Genomic DNA, 16,814 nt, shown 5'->3' with positions numbered 1-16,814 from the left:
GGTTTATTTTACTGCTTTTAATATTAGCATCCACAGACAGACTAATATGGCTTCTATGCTGCAATTGTATGTAGAAACTATGGTTAATGCTGACATTTACCACAGTAAAAGATATCCCATAATATGGGCAAGCCACATGCTGGTGACACAGTCACTGCTGTGTTTATGTGTCTGAGTGGAGAGCATCCCAAGATGCTGCGACGGAGTGCTCTCTGTGAGCCAGGAAATCAATGAATGGTTGGAAAGAGGCCACCGCCAACAGCAGGAGCTCATAAGTTGGATGGGCAGAGGAGGCCCTTTCTCCAGCTGGGCGCTAAGCATGAACTCTCCAAAGTGGAAAGGCTTTTTTTTCTTTGTATTTTTTTAAAACAATGTTTCTGTGTGTTAGTATATGCACACATGTGCATGCATGCATGCGGAGGTCAGAGGTTGATGCTGTGTGTTTTTCTCAATCACTCACCACTTTATTTTTGAGACAGGGAGGGCCTCTCACTAAATCTAGAGTTTACTAATTAGGCTCCACTAGCCGGCCAGCAAGCCCCAGAGATTGTCCTGTCTCTGCCTCCCCAAAGATGAGATTACACGTGTTTGCTGCTGTGCCTGCATTTTTTGTGTGGATTCTGGAAGATTGAACCTAAGTCTTCATATGTGAATGGCAAGCACTTTGTCAATTAGGACACTCATGGCTCCAGTTTCACTTTTCTTTTCTTTCTTTTTTAACTAAAAACTATTCTCTCTCTCTCTCTGTCTCTCTCTTTGTCTCTGTCTCTGTCTCTCTCTCTCTCTCTGTGCGTGTGTGTGTGTGTGTGTGTGTGTGTGTGTGTGTGTACGTGTGCATGCAAGTGCCCAGTGTTCCACAAGAGCAGCAAGCACCTTTGATGACTAAGCCATCTCTCCAGCCCCCGTCTTCCCCTTAGTTCAGGTAACACCCAGGCTCCCTTTTATCATGGCACACTTTCCAATGGCCTTAGCTGCCAACTTACTTTTCATTTTCTCGTTCTCCTTTGCTAATAACCCTAATTTTGTTTGGGATGATTTTGTGTCTGGGTAAAAAATGTCCAGCTCTGTGTACTCCCTTCTGGCCAGGCCTCTGCACTGCTCTGGCTGATGAGAACTTAGTGGAAGTCCACTGCAAGGCTTCTTAGGAAGCTATTGTTTTCCCAGGCTTACAAGACCAAAATCCAAAACCTCAGCTGATAACTTAAAAAAAAAATTTTTTTTTCTTTGCTTTTTCTTTCTTCCAGAAGCAAGGATGCCTGGAGACGGAGGAGCAGTTATGGAAAGAACAGGTGTCCTGCATGAAGGCAATAGCTGAATCACTGAGAAAGGTGCCACAGCTAGAGAAACCTGAGCTCCTGCCAGCACTGTAGAGCAGCGAGAACAACCCTGCAACACCTCTTGGCAGTTTCTGCTGCACACAGTTCGCTGCCTCAGTTGAGCAAGCTCCTTACTGCCTCTGCACTGCTCTGAAGCACACTGGGTGACTGGATTTCCTCATCATCTGCAGAGCAATGATCTTGAAAGTGTGCATTACATGAGGGCAGAAACAGCATTTTCCTTGTCATTTTTTAACCTGAGTCGGAAGACCTAGGAAATCCTGAAGTCATTTGACATGCTGAAAAGAGTGTGAGAATTTTAGACCTGCTCTTACAGAATGACTTAACCAGAGCTGACACCAGACTTACTGCCTCTGTATATATGTGTAGACAGAAACACAACCACTTACAGCATACACATCTGGACCCCATCCTCAAATATTCAGATTCAGAAGGTCTGAGATGGGAGTCTGGCATCTGTGTATTAACAAGACTATCTCCAGGGATGGGAAACCGGCTATGTCACTCAAGTGCTTGTGCAAGGTGAGGACCTGAGTTGGGCTTTCCAGCACCCACAGAAAAGCTGCGCTCCTCTGTATCTCCAGCATTGGGCATTAGAGACAGAAGGATCTGAGGTTTACTGCTCAGTCAGTTTAACTAAAGTGGTGGAGAACAATTAAGGCAGACCCTTGACAGTGATGTGTGACACACACACACACACACACACACACACACACACACACTTTCACACCATGTATGATATGTGCTTATCCATTTCTGTCTTCACATTCTCCTTTCCAGAAAAATCTGCCATTTATGGACTTCCTACATGGCTTATGCAACACCCAGAGCTTTTTCTATTTTAGCCAGTTGGGACGAATACAAATTAGAATAAGGAAGAGTTAATTCATAGCTAGCCCATCTGTAACAGTTGCAATGAGAAGATGTCTAGTGCGTGCCTAGTAAGGAGTTACGAACAGTGTATCCCTTACATAATTAAAAACTTTCATGGCGGCTAAATGGTGAAGGGTAGGATAGTAAGGAACAGTTAGTTAAGTGGGGCCACTTTGGGAATCCTTTTAAATTTATCTTACTTAATTTTTTTATTATATATTCATTTATTTTGTGTGTGTGTGTGTGCATGTGTGTGTGTGTGTGTGTGTGTGTGTACATGCTCCTGTTTATGCAGGTGAGTGTATATGTACCCATGCATGTGGATATATGTATGTGTGTATCTGTTTGTGTATGTGTGTGTGTGTGTATGTGTGTGTCAGTGATCAACTTGGAATGCCATCCATCAAGTGCTGTTCACCTCATTTTTGAGACAGGTTTTAACACTGGCCTGGAATTCACAGAGTAAACTAGGCTGGAACTGGAAAGCCAGTGAGAGCCAGAGATATATCTGGGTTCTAACTATGCATAACACTGGTCTCTTTTCTTTCTTTCTTTCTTTCTTTCTTTCTTTCTTTCTTTCTGTCTTTCTTTCTTCCTTCCTTCCTTCCTTCCTTTCTTTTTTTTAATTTGAGTTCTGGGGTTTGAACTCAGATCCTTCTTCTTGTTCAGCAAGCACCTGATGACTGAGCCATCTCTGCTGAGCTGGGCTCTTTCCAGAATAGGCTGTGTGTCCATGGATATTGTCATTATACCTGGTAGCTGCATAAGAAAGGTGCCTGTGGGTGCATTTTTCATATTAAAAACTTAATAATATTTTAGCAGGCCAGGTAAAGGGCGTGGCAGCCTTTCACTCCCCCAAACAATCTAGAAACAGTCAACCAAGCCAAACAAATGAGAAAGAGCCACGTATCTTCCAAATGTCCTCTGAGAGTGTTGTGCGGCTCTACCCGCAGCAGTTGTCCCCATTAGCATCAGTTTTCCTGATTTAGGAAGTCATCTGCAGTGAACTGCAGCCTGGACTTGGGAAAGAGTGGAACTCTTAAGTAAGTGGCATTTTATTGAGAATGCGGAGGGCACAATCACTTTCCATTGACCCCCAACTTCTAAAAGGCAGGGCAGGTCACAGAAGCTGTACATCTAGCTTGTTTTATTTCCAAATGAATTTTATTTTTATTTTGCCTTCTTATGCTCAGCTTTCTAATAATCTGCACTGCACAAGAGAGATGAGAATGGACATAGCTCTTCTCAGAGTGTGAGCAAAGGCACTCGCTTCTCGTCCAGCCCTCATGTCCCCTTTGGGGAGGCACAGATGGGCAAGTATTTGAGTGCCTGTATTTTTTTTTTCTTTCCTTAAGCTGATGGATGATAAAGCAAGGTAATAGGACATAGCTCATACCATCCAGAACATGGCTTTTAGAGCAAGGGTGCCTATAGACCTCTGGAGCCCTACTCCAGAGTTTGCTATCCTATCAAGAGTCCACGACTGCCATCACTAATCAATCACAGAACTCTTTCTTGTAAAGCATGGACTCAGAACCTACTACACAGTGCCTCAGACACTCCTTAATAATCTATCAAAGAGGACAAGGATCTGGACACACTGGCCATCAAGAGTAAAGCAGAGGGCCAGTTCCGTGTGTGCCTAGGAGTAGTAAGGAATTGCTCAGGAACATACACTACATCTATTCGGTGATTCTGCACGGCTGGCGGCCAGGTCTGTGAGATGGGTTGCAGGATATTTGATCCCCAAGATTGTCTTTTGGGGACTGGAAAGATGGTGCAGAGTTTTAAGAGCATTGGCTGCTCTTTCAGAGGACCAGGGTTCAATTCCCAGCACCCACATGGCAGCTCACAACTGTCTGTAACTCAAGTGCCAGTGGATCTAACTCCCTCATACAGATATTTATGTAGGCCAAACACTATAATATATATAAGAATAAATAAATAAATATTATTTTTAAAAAACTCTGTCTTTTGTTTGGTGCGGTTCAGCCTTTACACACACCTCTAAGGACTGTTTATTGTAAACAGGTGATTAAGGTGTGGTTCAGCCAGCCCTGGACACACCTTTAATCCAAATGCTTTCTGTACACAGATTTTAATAATGTCAACTATAGGTCAAGAGGCAGAGCTAGAAACCAGCTGACAGGGATTACAGAATAGGAGGGACTTTGAGCTGAAGGGTATTTTAGACTGCGTGGATAAGAAGAGGCTTTGAGCTAGCAAGCCATTGCCCTTGGGTTTTTTTGGCCTTTTTCTCCTTGACCTGTCAGCTGAGTTAGTGGGCTTTTCCTTCTGAGTTGTGATCTGAATAGGAAGGGCAGCTGGATGCTTTCTCTGCCTCGCTGAGCTAGCAGGTTTTCACCCCAGCAACTGGTTCTTGATTCTTTATTGGTAAAATTGAACATTTGGGATTTTCATTCTTTAAAACAACAGAGATGGTAGAGGCCAAATGAATGACACTCTACACTCTCTTCCCAACTCTCCTTATTAGCACACAGAATAATGGTTCTCAGAAAGAAAATGTGCTCAGAAACATCTGGACTCGTACTTCCATTGAGTAAGGTGGCCACGATGAGGCTCACTTGATGGCGACACAGGCAATCTGCAGGTTTGTTCCATAAAAACATGAGGTCTTTGGATGGAAACTTTCATTTTGGTGTCCTCTATGGGAAGGACACACAGGGTTCTTCGATCTGTGGCTAGATCTTTAGGCTCAGGAAACACCTGGTATAAAGGTGGGCCTTAGTTCTCAATACTGATACATACGTGATCAAGGGGTGAATGAGAAATGTGACTCACACCCTCATGTATTTTGACACTTAGCCCCCAGTTGATGGGTGAAATTATGGAAACTGTGGGACCATGGCTTTTTCCCTGGGGATGGATGTCACTGGTAATATCTGTTTCTGGTCTGATCTTGTTACTTCCTGGTTCATCAATGTGTGAACAAGCCATATCACAAACTCCCACCAACATGGACTCACCTCCTCCGGCGACCTGCTCTAGCCACCTTGCCGATGCTACCCTGATGAGCTGCAGCCCTGTTGCAACTGAGACAAATCAAATCAAATCTCTCCGTCCTTAAGTAGCTACTGCCAGATACTGTGTCGCAGTGAGGAGAAATGTCACTAGCACAGAGACTCACTGATGCCACACCCCAAACAATAATCTCCTGACACATAGGAAGCTCTTTAAAATGTGTTGGATGGGTGAATACATGAATTCAATTTTACTTTAGGAGATAGCTCCCAATGGCTTCCCAGAAGCCTAACTATCCACTGAAAACCCGCAACAGTGGTCTTCCCAAGCTCCCAATCTGAAGTCAAATGGTGTCTGTTGGAATGTACTTGGAGGTGACCCAATTAGCAAGTATTTCTGCAATGAGGTGCTGAAAAGAGCCTAGCCATCAGCTCCCTCAATGCCCCACCCCCCACTGTTCCATGGCTTCCCTAATACACAAGTTCCCACCACACATAAAAGAACAAAGGTAATAGCAGATGTCTGCATGAGAGGTGTGGACCTAAAACCAGCCCCAAGTCAAATTATAAATAGACATTTATAAAGTGGATCGCACTTGTTCAGAGGCAACATCCTCACCCAAGGTCAACGTTGCCAGCTGCCTTTTATATAGTCTATCAGTTCCCATGACATATTTAAATTTTTAATGCCATCTGCTAAGCCAATCTCACCCTACGTAACTGAATAGGACAGTGGCCTCGCTTTCCTGGAGTTGGCCCAGAAGCTACTCATTCTCTGCCTTCTCCTCTGATAAGAGCGTCATCTGAAGCGAAAGGAATACAAATGTGAAAGACGCCATATTAAAAGATGCCCAGATAAGTCTGTTCAGCATGTGACATGGGGTTTGCAAGTAGCCAGGCTTTCTGAGGATGCATGTGTGGAGTTAGACAATTGTGGAGTGGCCTCATGGAGCTTCTAATCAAGCAATGGGACCTGTGCCTCTCCCGTTACCAGGGAGCACTTCTGAGGTGGGGTCAAGTCTCAGAATGCTACCCTCTTCATAGGTTATAGAGAAAAGCAATGATAGTGAAACTGTTATTTAAGTAATTAAAAATATCTGGTATACTGCACATGTGCTTCTATAGGAGTGCACACACAGAAAGTTTTACATCCAGAATATACCATAATATAGAAATGTCGATGAGCATGGAGAATATTTCAAAATTGAATATCTGCCATGTGATATGAGCTATCTGTGATCCACGGTCACTAAAGGCACAGCACAACTTATGTGTTTCTGTTCTGTCATTTCTCTTTGCACTAATAAGAAATGATGGAAGTTTGAGGTTAGTGAGAGGACAATCAATCCCATGACTATCTAATGGAGGCATCACATGGGGGCTTGCCAAACCAGGCTCTAGACAATGAATATGATAATTGCACTACTGTATCTATACATTCATATCCGTGCAGTGCTAAAATGATATGTGTGGCAGGTTATGTGATAGGAAGTCACATGATGCTGTGATGGTGCCGCAGATTCCAGAGGTGGGAGAGGGAGAATCAGTAGGTAGCGTGGGGCACAACAGACAGGAGTAAATGGTAGCAGAGCAGCACGGAAAGCAGCGGGTACTGTACTGTTGTAGACAAAAGGGATCACACTTGAGAAGCTCATAAAGGAAAACAGACCAGAATAGAGATGGTGAGGGAGCTGCATTTGAGGAGGGCTGAGAGCTGAGGCTGGAGTGATGAAGACATCAGAAATAGTAGAATGAAGGAGACTCATGGTCTTTATCCCAGGACCAGTGAGAGACCATTATTGATTTATAGGATATGTGTTCATTAAGAAAATCACTTGGGCTATTATACGGCCGTTGGGAAAAGGATAGAGACAGGAAAACCAATGGGAAGGTTTCTGAGTTAATTTGGCGAGTGATCTGATGTGGGGAGAAGAGGAGGTGTGCGAGCGAGCTGAGACTCGAAGACACAGTGGCTTCCTTTACTGATGTTGTCATCACAGGGAGAAACACAAGTTTCGAGAGAGGTAGAAATGCTGAGCTTGGTGTTTGGACATTATGGAGTTCACGTGCCTGTGAGAAAGCCATCTGAATGGAGTCTGAGATGCAGAGATGAGGTTTGGAGGCAGGTGGAAACTAAAATAGCATGCTTCTTCCTGGACACTAAAGCAAACGGTGGAACTATTGAAGGGCTTTCCAGAATGGCATATTAAGTGATTCTACTTGAAAACTACCACCCACTGCATAGTACCAGGCACGCACTGTATGCTTTAAACACACGTGCTCCATCCTTTCAAGATGGCTTGATGTAGACATGTTTATGCTATCTTTGCAGATGGAAGTCAACACTTAAGAGAGTTCAAATAAGTTGCCTGACACATAGTGAGAGACAGATTAAAGCTTTAAACCAAGACATCTGTACTCCTAACTACTGTTTTAAAGTTTGGCCCAAGACATTGCCATGATATGAAATCACACTGCACCCCACCTGTAGAACAAAAAACAGAAATATCAAATTTGATTTCTACAAAATATCTGGCACATTTTCATGTTGGGGCACAGACAATGCCCTATACAATCTTTCTTCCCTAGTGCCTTGACTTGCATGCATTCAGCACATATTTATGCAATGAATGGAAATAGAAATTTCACCAGAGTTAGATTGATTAAGGAAGAAGACCATGCCTTGGAATTTTATGAATTAGGGGAAATTATGTTAGTGGCGAGAGACATAAATGTATAAATCTGATTCAAAGCACTGTGTGTGTGAGTGGGTGGGGGGAACCTAATTATTTCCTGCATGTTTAAAAAGCTGCCGTCCTCAGGGTGGCAGGATCCTGGAGCCAGCAATGGTTTCAGTTTGTTGCAGGAGTTGGCTTCCATCTTTCTCCTACTGTGTGGGGTTTGTCACAAGGCTGCCCTGGTAGGTCCAGGCTGACACCCTCTTAGAGTCATTTCTGGGAATAGAAGCTCTATATTCCAGTCACTCCAGTAGGGTTCTTTGAATCGAATCTCTTTGGTCTGGCTGGAAACACACATTCATCTTGAGCCAATCTCTGTGGCCAAGACGAAAGTCTGTAATGTCTGCTTGGGGCTGAGTCACAGGTCTGCCCTTCAAGGGATGCAATGGGGGTTGGTAGGAAAGGATGAGGGTCCTCCCCAGATGCACAAAACTGATGAGAGTTGGAAATGGTCCTCTTCCTAGTCCATCCCAGGGTCCGCTAATAGTAAAGGGAGGAATATGTGCTGGGCAGGCAAAAACAACAGATGCCCATTACATTTGGCCACAGCAAAATAAGATTCTGGTTTGTTATAAAGAATGCAGTTTTCATATAAATATCTTTGAGGCAAGAGATACTACTATTTCAGCAACAGCAAGTTCTATACCTAACCATTCAGTCACCTTGGGCTGCTTATTATTAGTCACTTAGTGATTTTATTACTAGAATTGAGTAAACTAACCAAGGCATAACATTTTAAGGGTACTTCACTTAATTTAAAAAAAAAAAAATGAGAACAACTACCAGCAATGTCACTTGGCCTAGTGTCAGGAATTTCTAACTCAATGTATTCTGTGATTTAAAAAAAAAAAAGAAAAAGAAAAAGAAAAATCCCTGACACCAGTGTAACTTCCATGCAAAGAGTAAGATTAATCTCAGAGCAGAATAAGAAAATTTGTCCTCATTATCTAAAAATCTACTTGGTTCCTGATTTGGACAGGATAAGTTATCTTGGCGGGGGTGGAAGGGTGGACTAATTCTTACGCTTCAGAAAGGAAAACTTGTACTTTTTGGTGTATCTTCACAAACACCAATGACATACACAATTATGTAAATGTAACATTTAACAAAATAAGAACAAAATTCTATCTGTTAAAGATGAACTATACCATTCTCAAGATGTCTGAAAGCGCTAGTTTTGTCTAGGGGAGAAGTAAAGACACAGAGAGGAATAAATAGCTACCTAGTGTGACCAGCAGTGTAACTGTCACCAGTGCTGTGTCTCAGTGGCACCGATGCAAAAGTGGCTGTGGATCATGAGGCTCCTGGCGTTGTGGAGAATAAGTTCATCATATGACAAGGCAGATCAAAATTAGTCTAAGGGTTTGGTTAGGTTTTCTTTTTACCACCTTTTGTGTGTGTGTGTGTGTGTGTGTGTGTGTGTGTGTGTGTGTGTGTGTGTGTGTGTGTTTGGTACCTAGAGAGGTTTGCAAAGACAGAGGAAACAAACAAACAAAAAGGTCACAAGAAGAACTAGATAAGCCTAGTTGTTTGAAGACAAATAGAAGACAAAACCAGTCATTAGTACTGCTTGACTCCCTACTATGGGCACGGCATTTCACAGTTTCACCGTGAAGACACTGCTGGCATACACTTGAGTATGTGCGTGTACACATATGTGTGGGTGTTTGCATGCATGTATGTGGAGGTTAGAGTTATGTCTCAGCTGTCATTCCTCAGATATCATCCATCTCGCTTCTCCTCCTCCTCCTCCTCCTCCTCCTCCTCCTCCTCCTCCTCCTCTTCTTCTTCTTCTTCTTCTTCTTCTTCCTCCTTCCTCCTCCTCCTCTTCCTCCTCCTCCTCCTCCTCCTCCTTCTTCTTCTTTGAGACAGGATCCTAGAGCTTACCAATTGAGCTAGGCAAGCTGGCCAGCCATGCCCAGGAATCCACACATCTCCAGGACTGGGATTACAAGTGTCTGTCACCACGCCTGTCTTTTTCACACAAGTTTGTAGGATGGACCTGAGAGCCTCATGTTCACAAGCAAGTACTTCAGAGATGGAGGCATCTCTCCATCCATCAGCTAAAACTGTTCTTATTTAAAACATCTTTTAGATTTGCTTTATTTTGTGTGAATGAGTGTTTCACCTGCCTATGGATATGTGCACCTTTGCCTTTTGAGATCCACAGAAGGCATCAGACTCCCCCAGAGATGAAGTTGTAAATGGCTGTAAACCATGTTGTAGAAACCATGTTGGGAATGCAACCCAGGTCTGCTGAGCCCAGGTCTGCTGCAAGAGCAACAGGTGCCATTTCTCGAGCCCCACAGTCTTGACATTTTAAAATGCTGTTACACAGGAATTACAGGGGTGTTACAGAGAATGCCTGCATGTTCACCACTCACCTTTGTTGGGTTGACATTTAATGTAATTAGAGAACATTTATCAAAATTAGATACAGATTTTAGAACAATACCAATAACTCAAAAACAAGCTTAGTTTGGGTTTCATTTACTTTGTAGTTTTGGTTGTTTCCCTTTCCCTTTCTTTCTTTCTTTCTTTCTTTCTTTCTTTCTTTCTTTCTTTCTTATTTTTCTATCATTCTTCTTTCTCTCCTTGTCATCTTCCAGTCCTCAGGAATGAATTAAGGGGCATCACTCATACGATGCAACCAGTCTACTATGGAGCTATAAGCTTGGATAGGGTCTCACTAATTTTCACAGTAACCTTGACCTCTTGCCCCACCCCCCTCAGCCTCTGCGCAGCCAGAATTACAGCCTGTACTGTGGTAGTAATTCTATTTTCTTACATTTTTTTCCTTTTTGCTCTAGGATATAAGAGAATAGCCCATATTAAGTTTAGTACAATTCTTTTTAATATGCACATACATGTGTGTTGAATTTGCATTGTTTTCACGTACACTAAACAATAGTTACTAGGAGTAATAAAATGTCTGTGTAGCTGATTATCTGGCCTCAAATGTTATAATCTTCATATTATTATACTTTCTTTTGCTTTGAATTAATCTCTTTAAACTCATATTGTGGTTTAGTGGAAGAACACACACCTCACAAATGTAGAGCCTGGCTCTTTCCATCACCAGCAGCATACAAACTCAAAAGCTGTAGTGAGGGGCCAAGCTCACTGGTAGAGTATGTGCTGCCCACATACAGGGCACGGGGCTTAGTTCACCATCTAACTAGCTGGAGCACAAAGAGTATTGGGAAGATTTGTCTGTGTTTGTGTGGAGGTCAGAGGGAGAGCTTGATATTGTGCCCAAGGTGCTGTTTACCTTATTTTATGAGACAGGGTCTCTTCATTGGCCTGGAACTTGCTGAGTAGATTAGACTTGCTAGCTTCATGGATCTGCCCGACTCCCCCTCCCCACCTTAGGGATTCCAAAATGTGGCATAACACTTGATATTTTTCTTTTTCAATATGTATCTTCTTCTGGATCAGGTTTTTATGCTAGCACAGCAAGCTCTTTACCAAGTGACCTATCCCTCCAGCCTCCAGAAGTTTTTTTCCCCCTAAATATTTTAAAGAAAGAGGTCAGAGCTGGAGTAACAGGTGGCTGGTTGTGAGGCACCCAACACATGTTCCGGGAATCGAACTCTGATCCTTTGCAAGTATGGGCTTTAAGCCATTGAGCTGCCTCCTTGGCCCCCTCAAAACATGCTCCTCCACCCCCGCTGCCTCAGTTTTTCTTTTTGAGAATGTCCCTTTCACAAATATTCTTGGTGGTAGTGCCATTCCTGTGCTGGTCTCAGGAGGGACCAGAAAACTTAAGGAGTCCAGAAAGAGGCTCAATCCTGCACTCAAAAAGCTAGAACAACCGGGCGTGTTGGTGCACGCCTTTAATCCCAGCACTCGGGAGGCAGAGGTAGGCGGATCGCTGTGAGTTCGAGACCAGCCTGGACTACAAAGTGAGAGACCCTGTCTCGAAAAACAAAAACAAAAAGAAAAAGCTAGAACAGTTTTTAGTATTTAGGGTCATGAGCACTTAAGGATGAAAAGACTTAAAAATAAAAAAGGATGAAAAGACTGAACAGTGGTCATCCTCCAGCTACTCTGTGGCTGACATTTCTACTACTGCGTGTTTGTTGGGTTTTGTTGATGTTGCTTTGGTTTTGGTCTTCTGAGAATCTCCCTGCTCTGGGTGCTAGGAACTGAACCCAGGGCCTTGCCATTGCTAGGTAAGCACTGTGTCACTGACTTAAATCCTCAGCTATATTCTCATCATTAACTTCTGATGCCTGCCTTGTTCCTCTCTTCCTGCCTGGTTGAAGGATGCCTGGTTTTGCAGCAGCCATAAGTTATATGAGCCCAACTAGTCAGCAGATTTCTTTAAAACAAACAAACAAACAAACAAACAAAACAACAACTTCTGTGGCTTGCATGCTGAAGTCTTTGTAAAGTGTACGAGGCAACCTCTTTGTGCACCATTACCCCATCTCTACTTGTAAGTTTAGGGGAGTGCTTACTTTAAGCATGCCTTTTAATCTAGTCTTTCCTTGTGTATTTAAACCTCTGACTTTTGCTCCCAGCATATAATAAACTCCTGGAGTTTATTTGGGGTCATATTTATTATTATTATCTCTTAGATTTAAAATGTTTTAGTTTATGTGTATGAGCATTTGTCTGCATGTATGATGTGGACCACACTTGCGACTGGTGCCCAAGGAGGTCAGAGGAGGGGTGTATGCCCTAGGACTGGAGGTATAGACGCTTGTAAATCACCATGTGGGTGACGGGGATCAAACCCAAGTCCTCTGCAAGAGCAACATGTCCTCTCAACCTCTGAGCCATCCATCTCTCTAGCCCACTGGCACACTTAGGTTTTGTTGCCTGATGCTCCTCCTCTCTTAGATGCCGTCCTCCATAAAATCCCACCTCTGCCTACCAGCACCGTGTGGGGCTCCGAGCAGGTACTCTTAGAAAATCAGGGGCAGAAATGAGGGACTGCAGCATCCGTTTCTCCTAATCATGTAGTTTGGTCAGGCCACATGCTGGTGACATGCTGTCAGCTAAGAAGTCCAAAGCACCAGCAGAGTTGGTCTCTGGTGAGGGACTCTTGGTGTGCCGGTTACTATGTTCACACGGTTCTCTCACAACAGAAAGGGAAACTGGCCTTAATAGGGTCTTTAACCCTCCTTATGAGGACTCTACTCTCTTGACCCAGCAATTCACAAAGGCTGTACTTCCTAATGTTAATGCCTCCAGAGTTACGATTTGAATATATGAATTTGGGGATGGGGACATAAGCATTCAGTTCCCAACTCTCATGAAATGTATACCAGTCAGGAGGGCCTTTCTGATAGTTATAGTAACCTCTCCTGAAGAGCCAGTGTTTGAGTTCAAGTCTAAATTGGCAAAGGCAGAAGGTATTATAGCAGATATGGAGGAAGGACATCCTCAGAGTTCCACAAATACTGTCATCATGTTCTTGTCATGTGAACTGCAGAGTGTTTATCAACTTGGACTTCATCTAAGGAGGCCATGTTATTTCCTTGGTCTATAATACTTGAGTAAGAAACTACTTCCATATGCTGCGTTGAACGTCAGAATAGATCATTATATTTTTTAAGGGAGGCTAACTTTTTTTTTTTTTTTTTAGAGTTTAAGTACATTTAGAATCATAAGCTTGTAAGTGGTGGGGAGGGGGGGGAGGGTTGGAGATTACCCTGACCACAGACATAACAGCACTGTTTGGCAAATGAGGGTGATGCTTACAATTGGACCAGTTGTGACAGTCTTCAAGGCACTAGGTGTATGGATAGGCATCCATATGTACAGTTCTGACAGCATGTCAGTTATAATTTTGTAATAGCATGGATATAATTTATTAGGATTCAAATATAGGATAAAGTGAGCACATGTTTCAGCCCGCAGTACTCATTTGTCTATTGCCGACAGTTTTGTGTGTGTTTTAAGTAGAAATATAGACGTTATGATTGAATCAACATTTTCCTAGTGCTAACTGTGCCCTCTCAGGGTTAACAGTGAGCGAACAGAATAACAGGGAAACCTTGCAAGAGTAACCACAAGTAAGACAAGCAGGAGAGGCGGAGTTTGGCTCTCCTGGTTGCCTGCTGCAGAGGTTGCTCACATGAGATTGACTGCCTGGTGACTAATACAGTTGGCAGACATTAGTAACGCTCTGTCTTGCTTTTGGTACAGTTGTTTGCTTTTTCTATGTTTAGCATGTTCTCATATCTTAATAAGAATCATATATATGATATATATATATATATATGTATAATGCCAACTGTATATATATATATAGCCAGCATTAGCCTGAAAGTTGACACTTCTGATTCTGGGGTAATTTATAACTTCATCTGTATTTGACATAACTACAAGATGCTTTCAACATATGGACTCATGCTTGTAAAATTTAACCTTATTATATTCCTTTTCCAGCCCTTGTGCATTTTTATACACATTTACTCTTCATTTTATACATTTTTGATTCTATATTGTTACTGGAGTTGGCATGCTTTTGTGGGAGGCTGGAAGGCGAGGAGAAAACCAGGGCATCTGGAGTCGGTGCTTTTTTTTCTTCTGACAACTGACCAGGAGACTCCATTTCATTTTTGAACCAAGATGGATGAGGTACCAGTCCAGAATCCTTTGTGACTTTGCCAGCAACAAGAGTACCAAGAATGTTTTTTACCCCTGCATTAAAGTATCCGATGAGGTGTTGGAAACACGTGGATCCTTCCAATATTTTGCGTGGTGCACTTGCTCCCTTCTGGGAGTTGGACCATGTCCACCAGGCAAGCCATGTGAAAGGCATGGGCCTCCGACAATGGTGTGATGGAAATTTAAATAGGCAAGGACCTGCGCCAAGTTTGTGGACTATTGTTACAGTCTGCCTTCGGCTCAAGCCAGTGAGTAGCTTGGCTTTTCTTCCTTCAAGCCAGAAGTTGAAAATGGCTCCGTGTGGCCTTTAAAGTTCTGGAAGGGCCCAGATACTCAGTAGAGCTGCCCCGTCTTCAGCAGTTGACAGTTCTAAGGTCAGCTGCAACCTAGAACATCACCGAGGGAAGAGATATCTGGGCACTTTGAATCCACGCTGACATCCTGCACCTAACATTAAGAGAATAACGCGTCGCTCTGCTTGTATCTGCTCCTGTCACCACTGTAGCGCATCTGCCTGCTTCATTATGTCCTTTCTGTGGAGTTCGATGAGCATTGCCTGTGTAGCCAAGAGCCGAAACGGCTTGGAAGGTTTTCTTAAACAAAAGAGGAGAGAGCTGGCTCCCGAAGAAGGGTTTCCCAAGGTCATGGCCACTTCTAATTACAATTCTAATGAAACATAAGGCGATCTTCCCAGGAGATCATTACTTGGTAATTTTTCAACAATAGCTATACCATCTCCTTCCCTAGTTGGAAAATACAGAAAAATGGCCCATCAGCGGCCGCACCGTAGATTTCATTTTCGCACTCTGAAATATTTCTGAATCCCCGATTAGGTCCCTGACAAGCAGCACATTGATACACAGTATGAAATATGAGCGTTATCTATGCCTTGGTCTTAATTTAAAATTTGCATTATACAGTATTTATGTAGACCTCCTCTGCAACCTTTCAAGTACTCACATGAATGATTCTCCATTATGGGAGTTTATCTTGAAATATCTGTCCGAGCATTGTAAATAGCGTGTTATGGATCATGTGTTTATTTCGACAAGTGAAATACAACATTCAAAGCTATTGCTGAAAAAACTAGGCCAATACGGGCATTAAAAATATAGCACCATATATCTCGGGCAAGAAAGTTCTCCGGATCCCACGTGCGAGGATGGGGAATATTTAGACTCTCAAGCAAAGATTACATGTTTCTTGATTCATCTCACAGCACAAATCTACTTCATTTGCAAAGTGATAACCTATTAGCATAACTAAACCGCCTATTGCATGGAGGCTCAGAAATAAAATAAAAAGATTAGCCAGTTATCTTATTTACATATATTGAATTGCAGTAATACAGCCCGATCTCTGCCTCTCATTTGATTCTAATTAAAGCGTAGCACAGAAACTGCAATCCACACAAGAGCTTATTTTAATAGTCAGAGCTGGCAAAGTCCCAATATCACAATGTAGCAATTAACAGCATGGCTGTATTTGCTATTCATGGTTTGATGTAAAAACTTGTTTATTAAGATGGGCTGGAGGCGCTGGTGTGCAATAGACCTGCATGTAATTAGATTCCAATTATTTGTCTGTTTCTGATATTGTAAACTGGCACTTAGCACATCAGTTAAATTGACACACGGCGCTGCATGGTTTACTCGGTAATTAAAACATGTTCTGTTAATTAGATGATGACCACTTTATTTCAGGGCTCTTGTGTTTGGGTTTTCTAGAATGCTCTGTTTGTATCATGAGCCACCAGACGCTCTTCTAATGAGTCCTTGTTTTGTTTCAATTACCACCTGCTGTTCAAAAGCAAAGCTTGTTTTAACTAAACAAAATTAATGCTTGTCTCTTCCTTTGTAAGAACTTAAACGTTAGACAAATTAATACGCTTATTATCGAAGTGTTAAGCTCCGGTTTTAAAGCCTGCTAAGGCAATTAGAAGAAAGTTATAAAATGTTGTAGAGTGCAGCATAAATATTGTTTTGCGCATTAAGAGGCATTACAAACAATGAAATATTTGCCCGGGTTGAAAGGGAACATGGGGGCTTAGCCTGCCCACCCCCAAATTAAATTAGCTCGCACAATTTGTACAGGGATCCAGAAAGGAGAGAGACAGCCGGACGCTTTAGGAGATAGGATGAGATGAACTCAACAGGAAGGTGTGTGGTGTAGTCAGAACTAAACCTATGAATGACGCTAGAGCATCCTGGATGTCTCTCATAGCTCTGCGCTCACTGCACACCCCCTTACATGAGATTCTC

This window comes from Acomys russatus, chromosome 13 (genome assembly GCF_903995435.1).
Source record: "Acomys russatus chromosome 13, mAcoRus1.1, whole genome shotgun sequence".
In the NCBI taxonomy this organism is placed as follows: domain Eukaryota; kingdom Metazoa; phylum Chordata; class Mammalia; order Rodentia; family Muridae; genus Acomys; species Acomys russatus.
Note: the sequence above shows the minus strand (reverse complement) of the source record.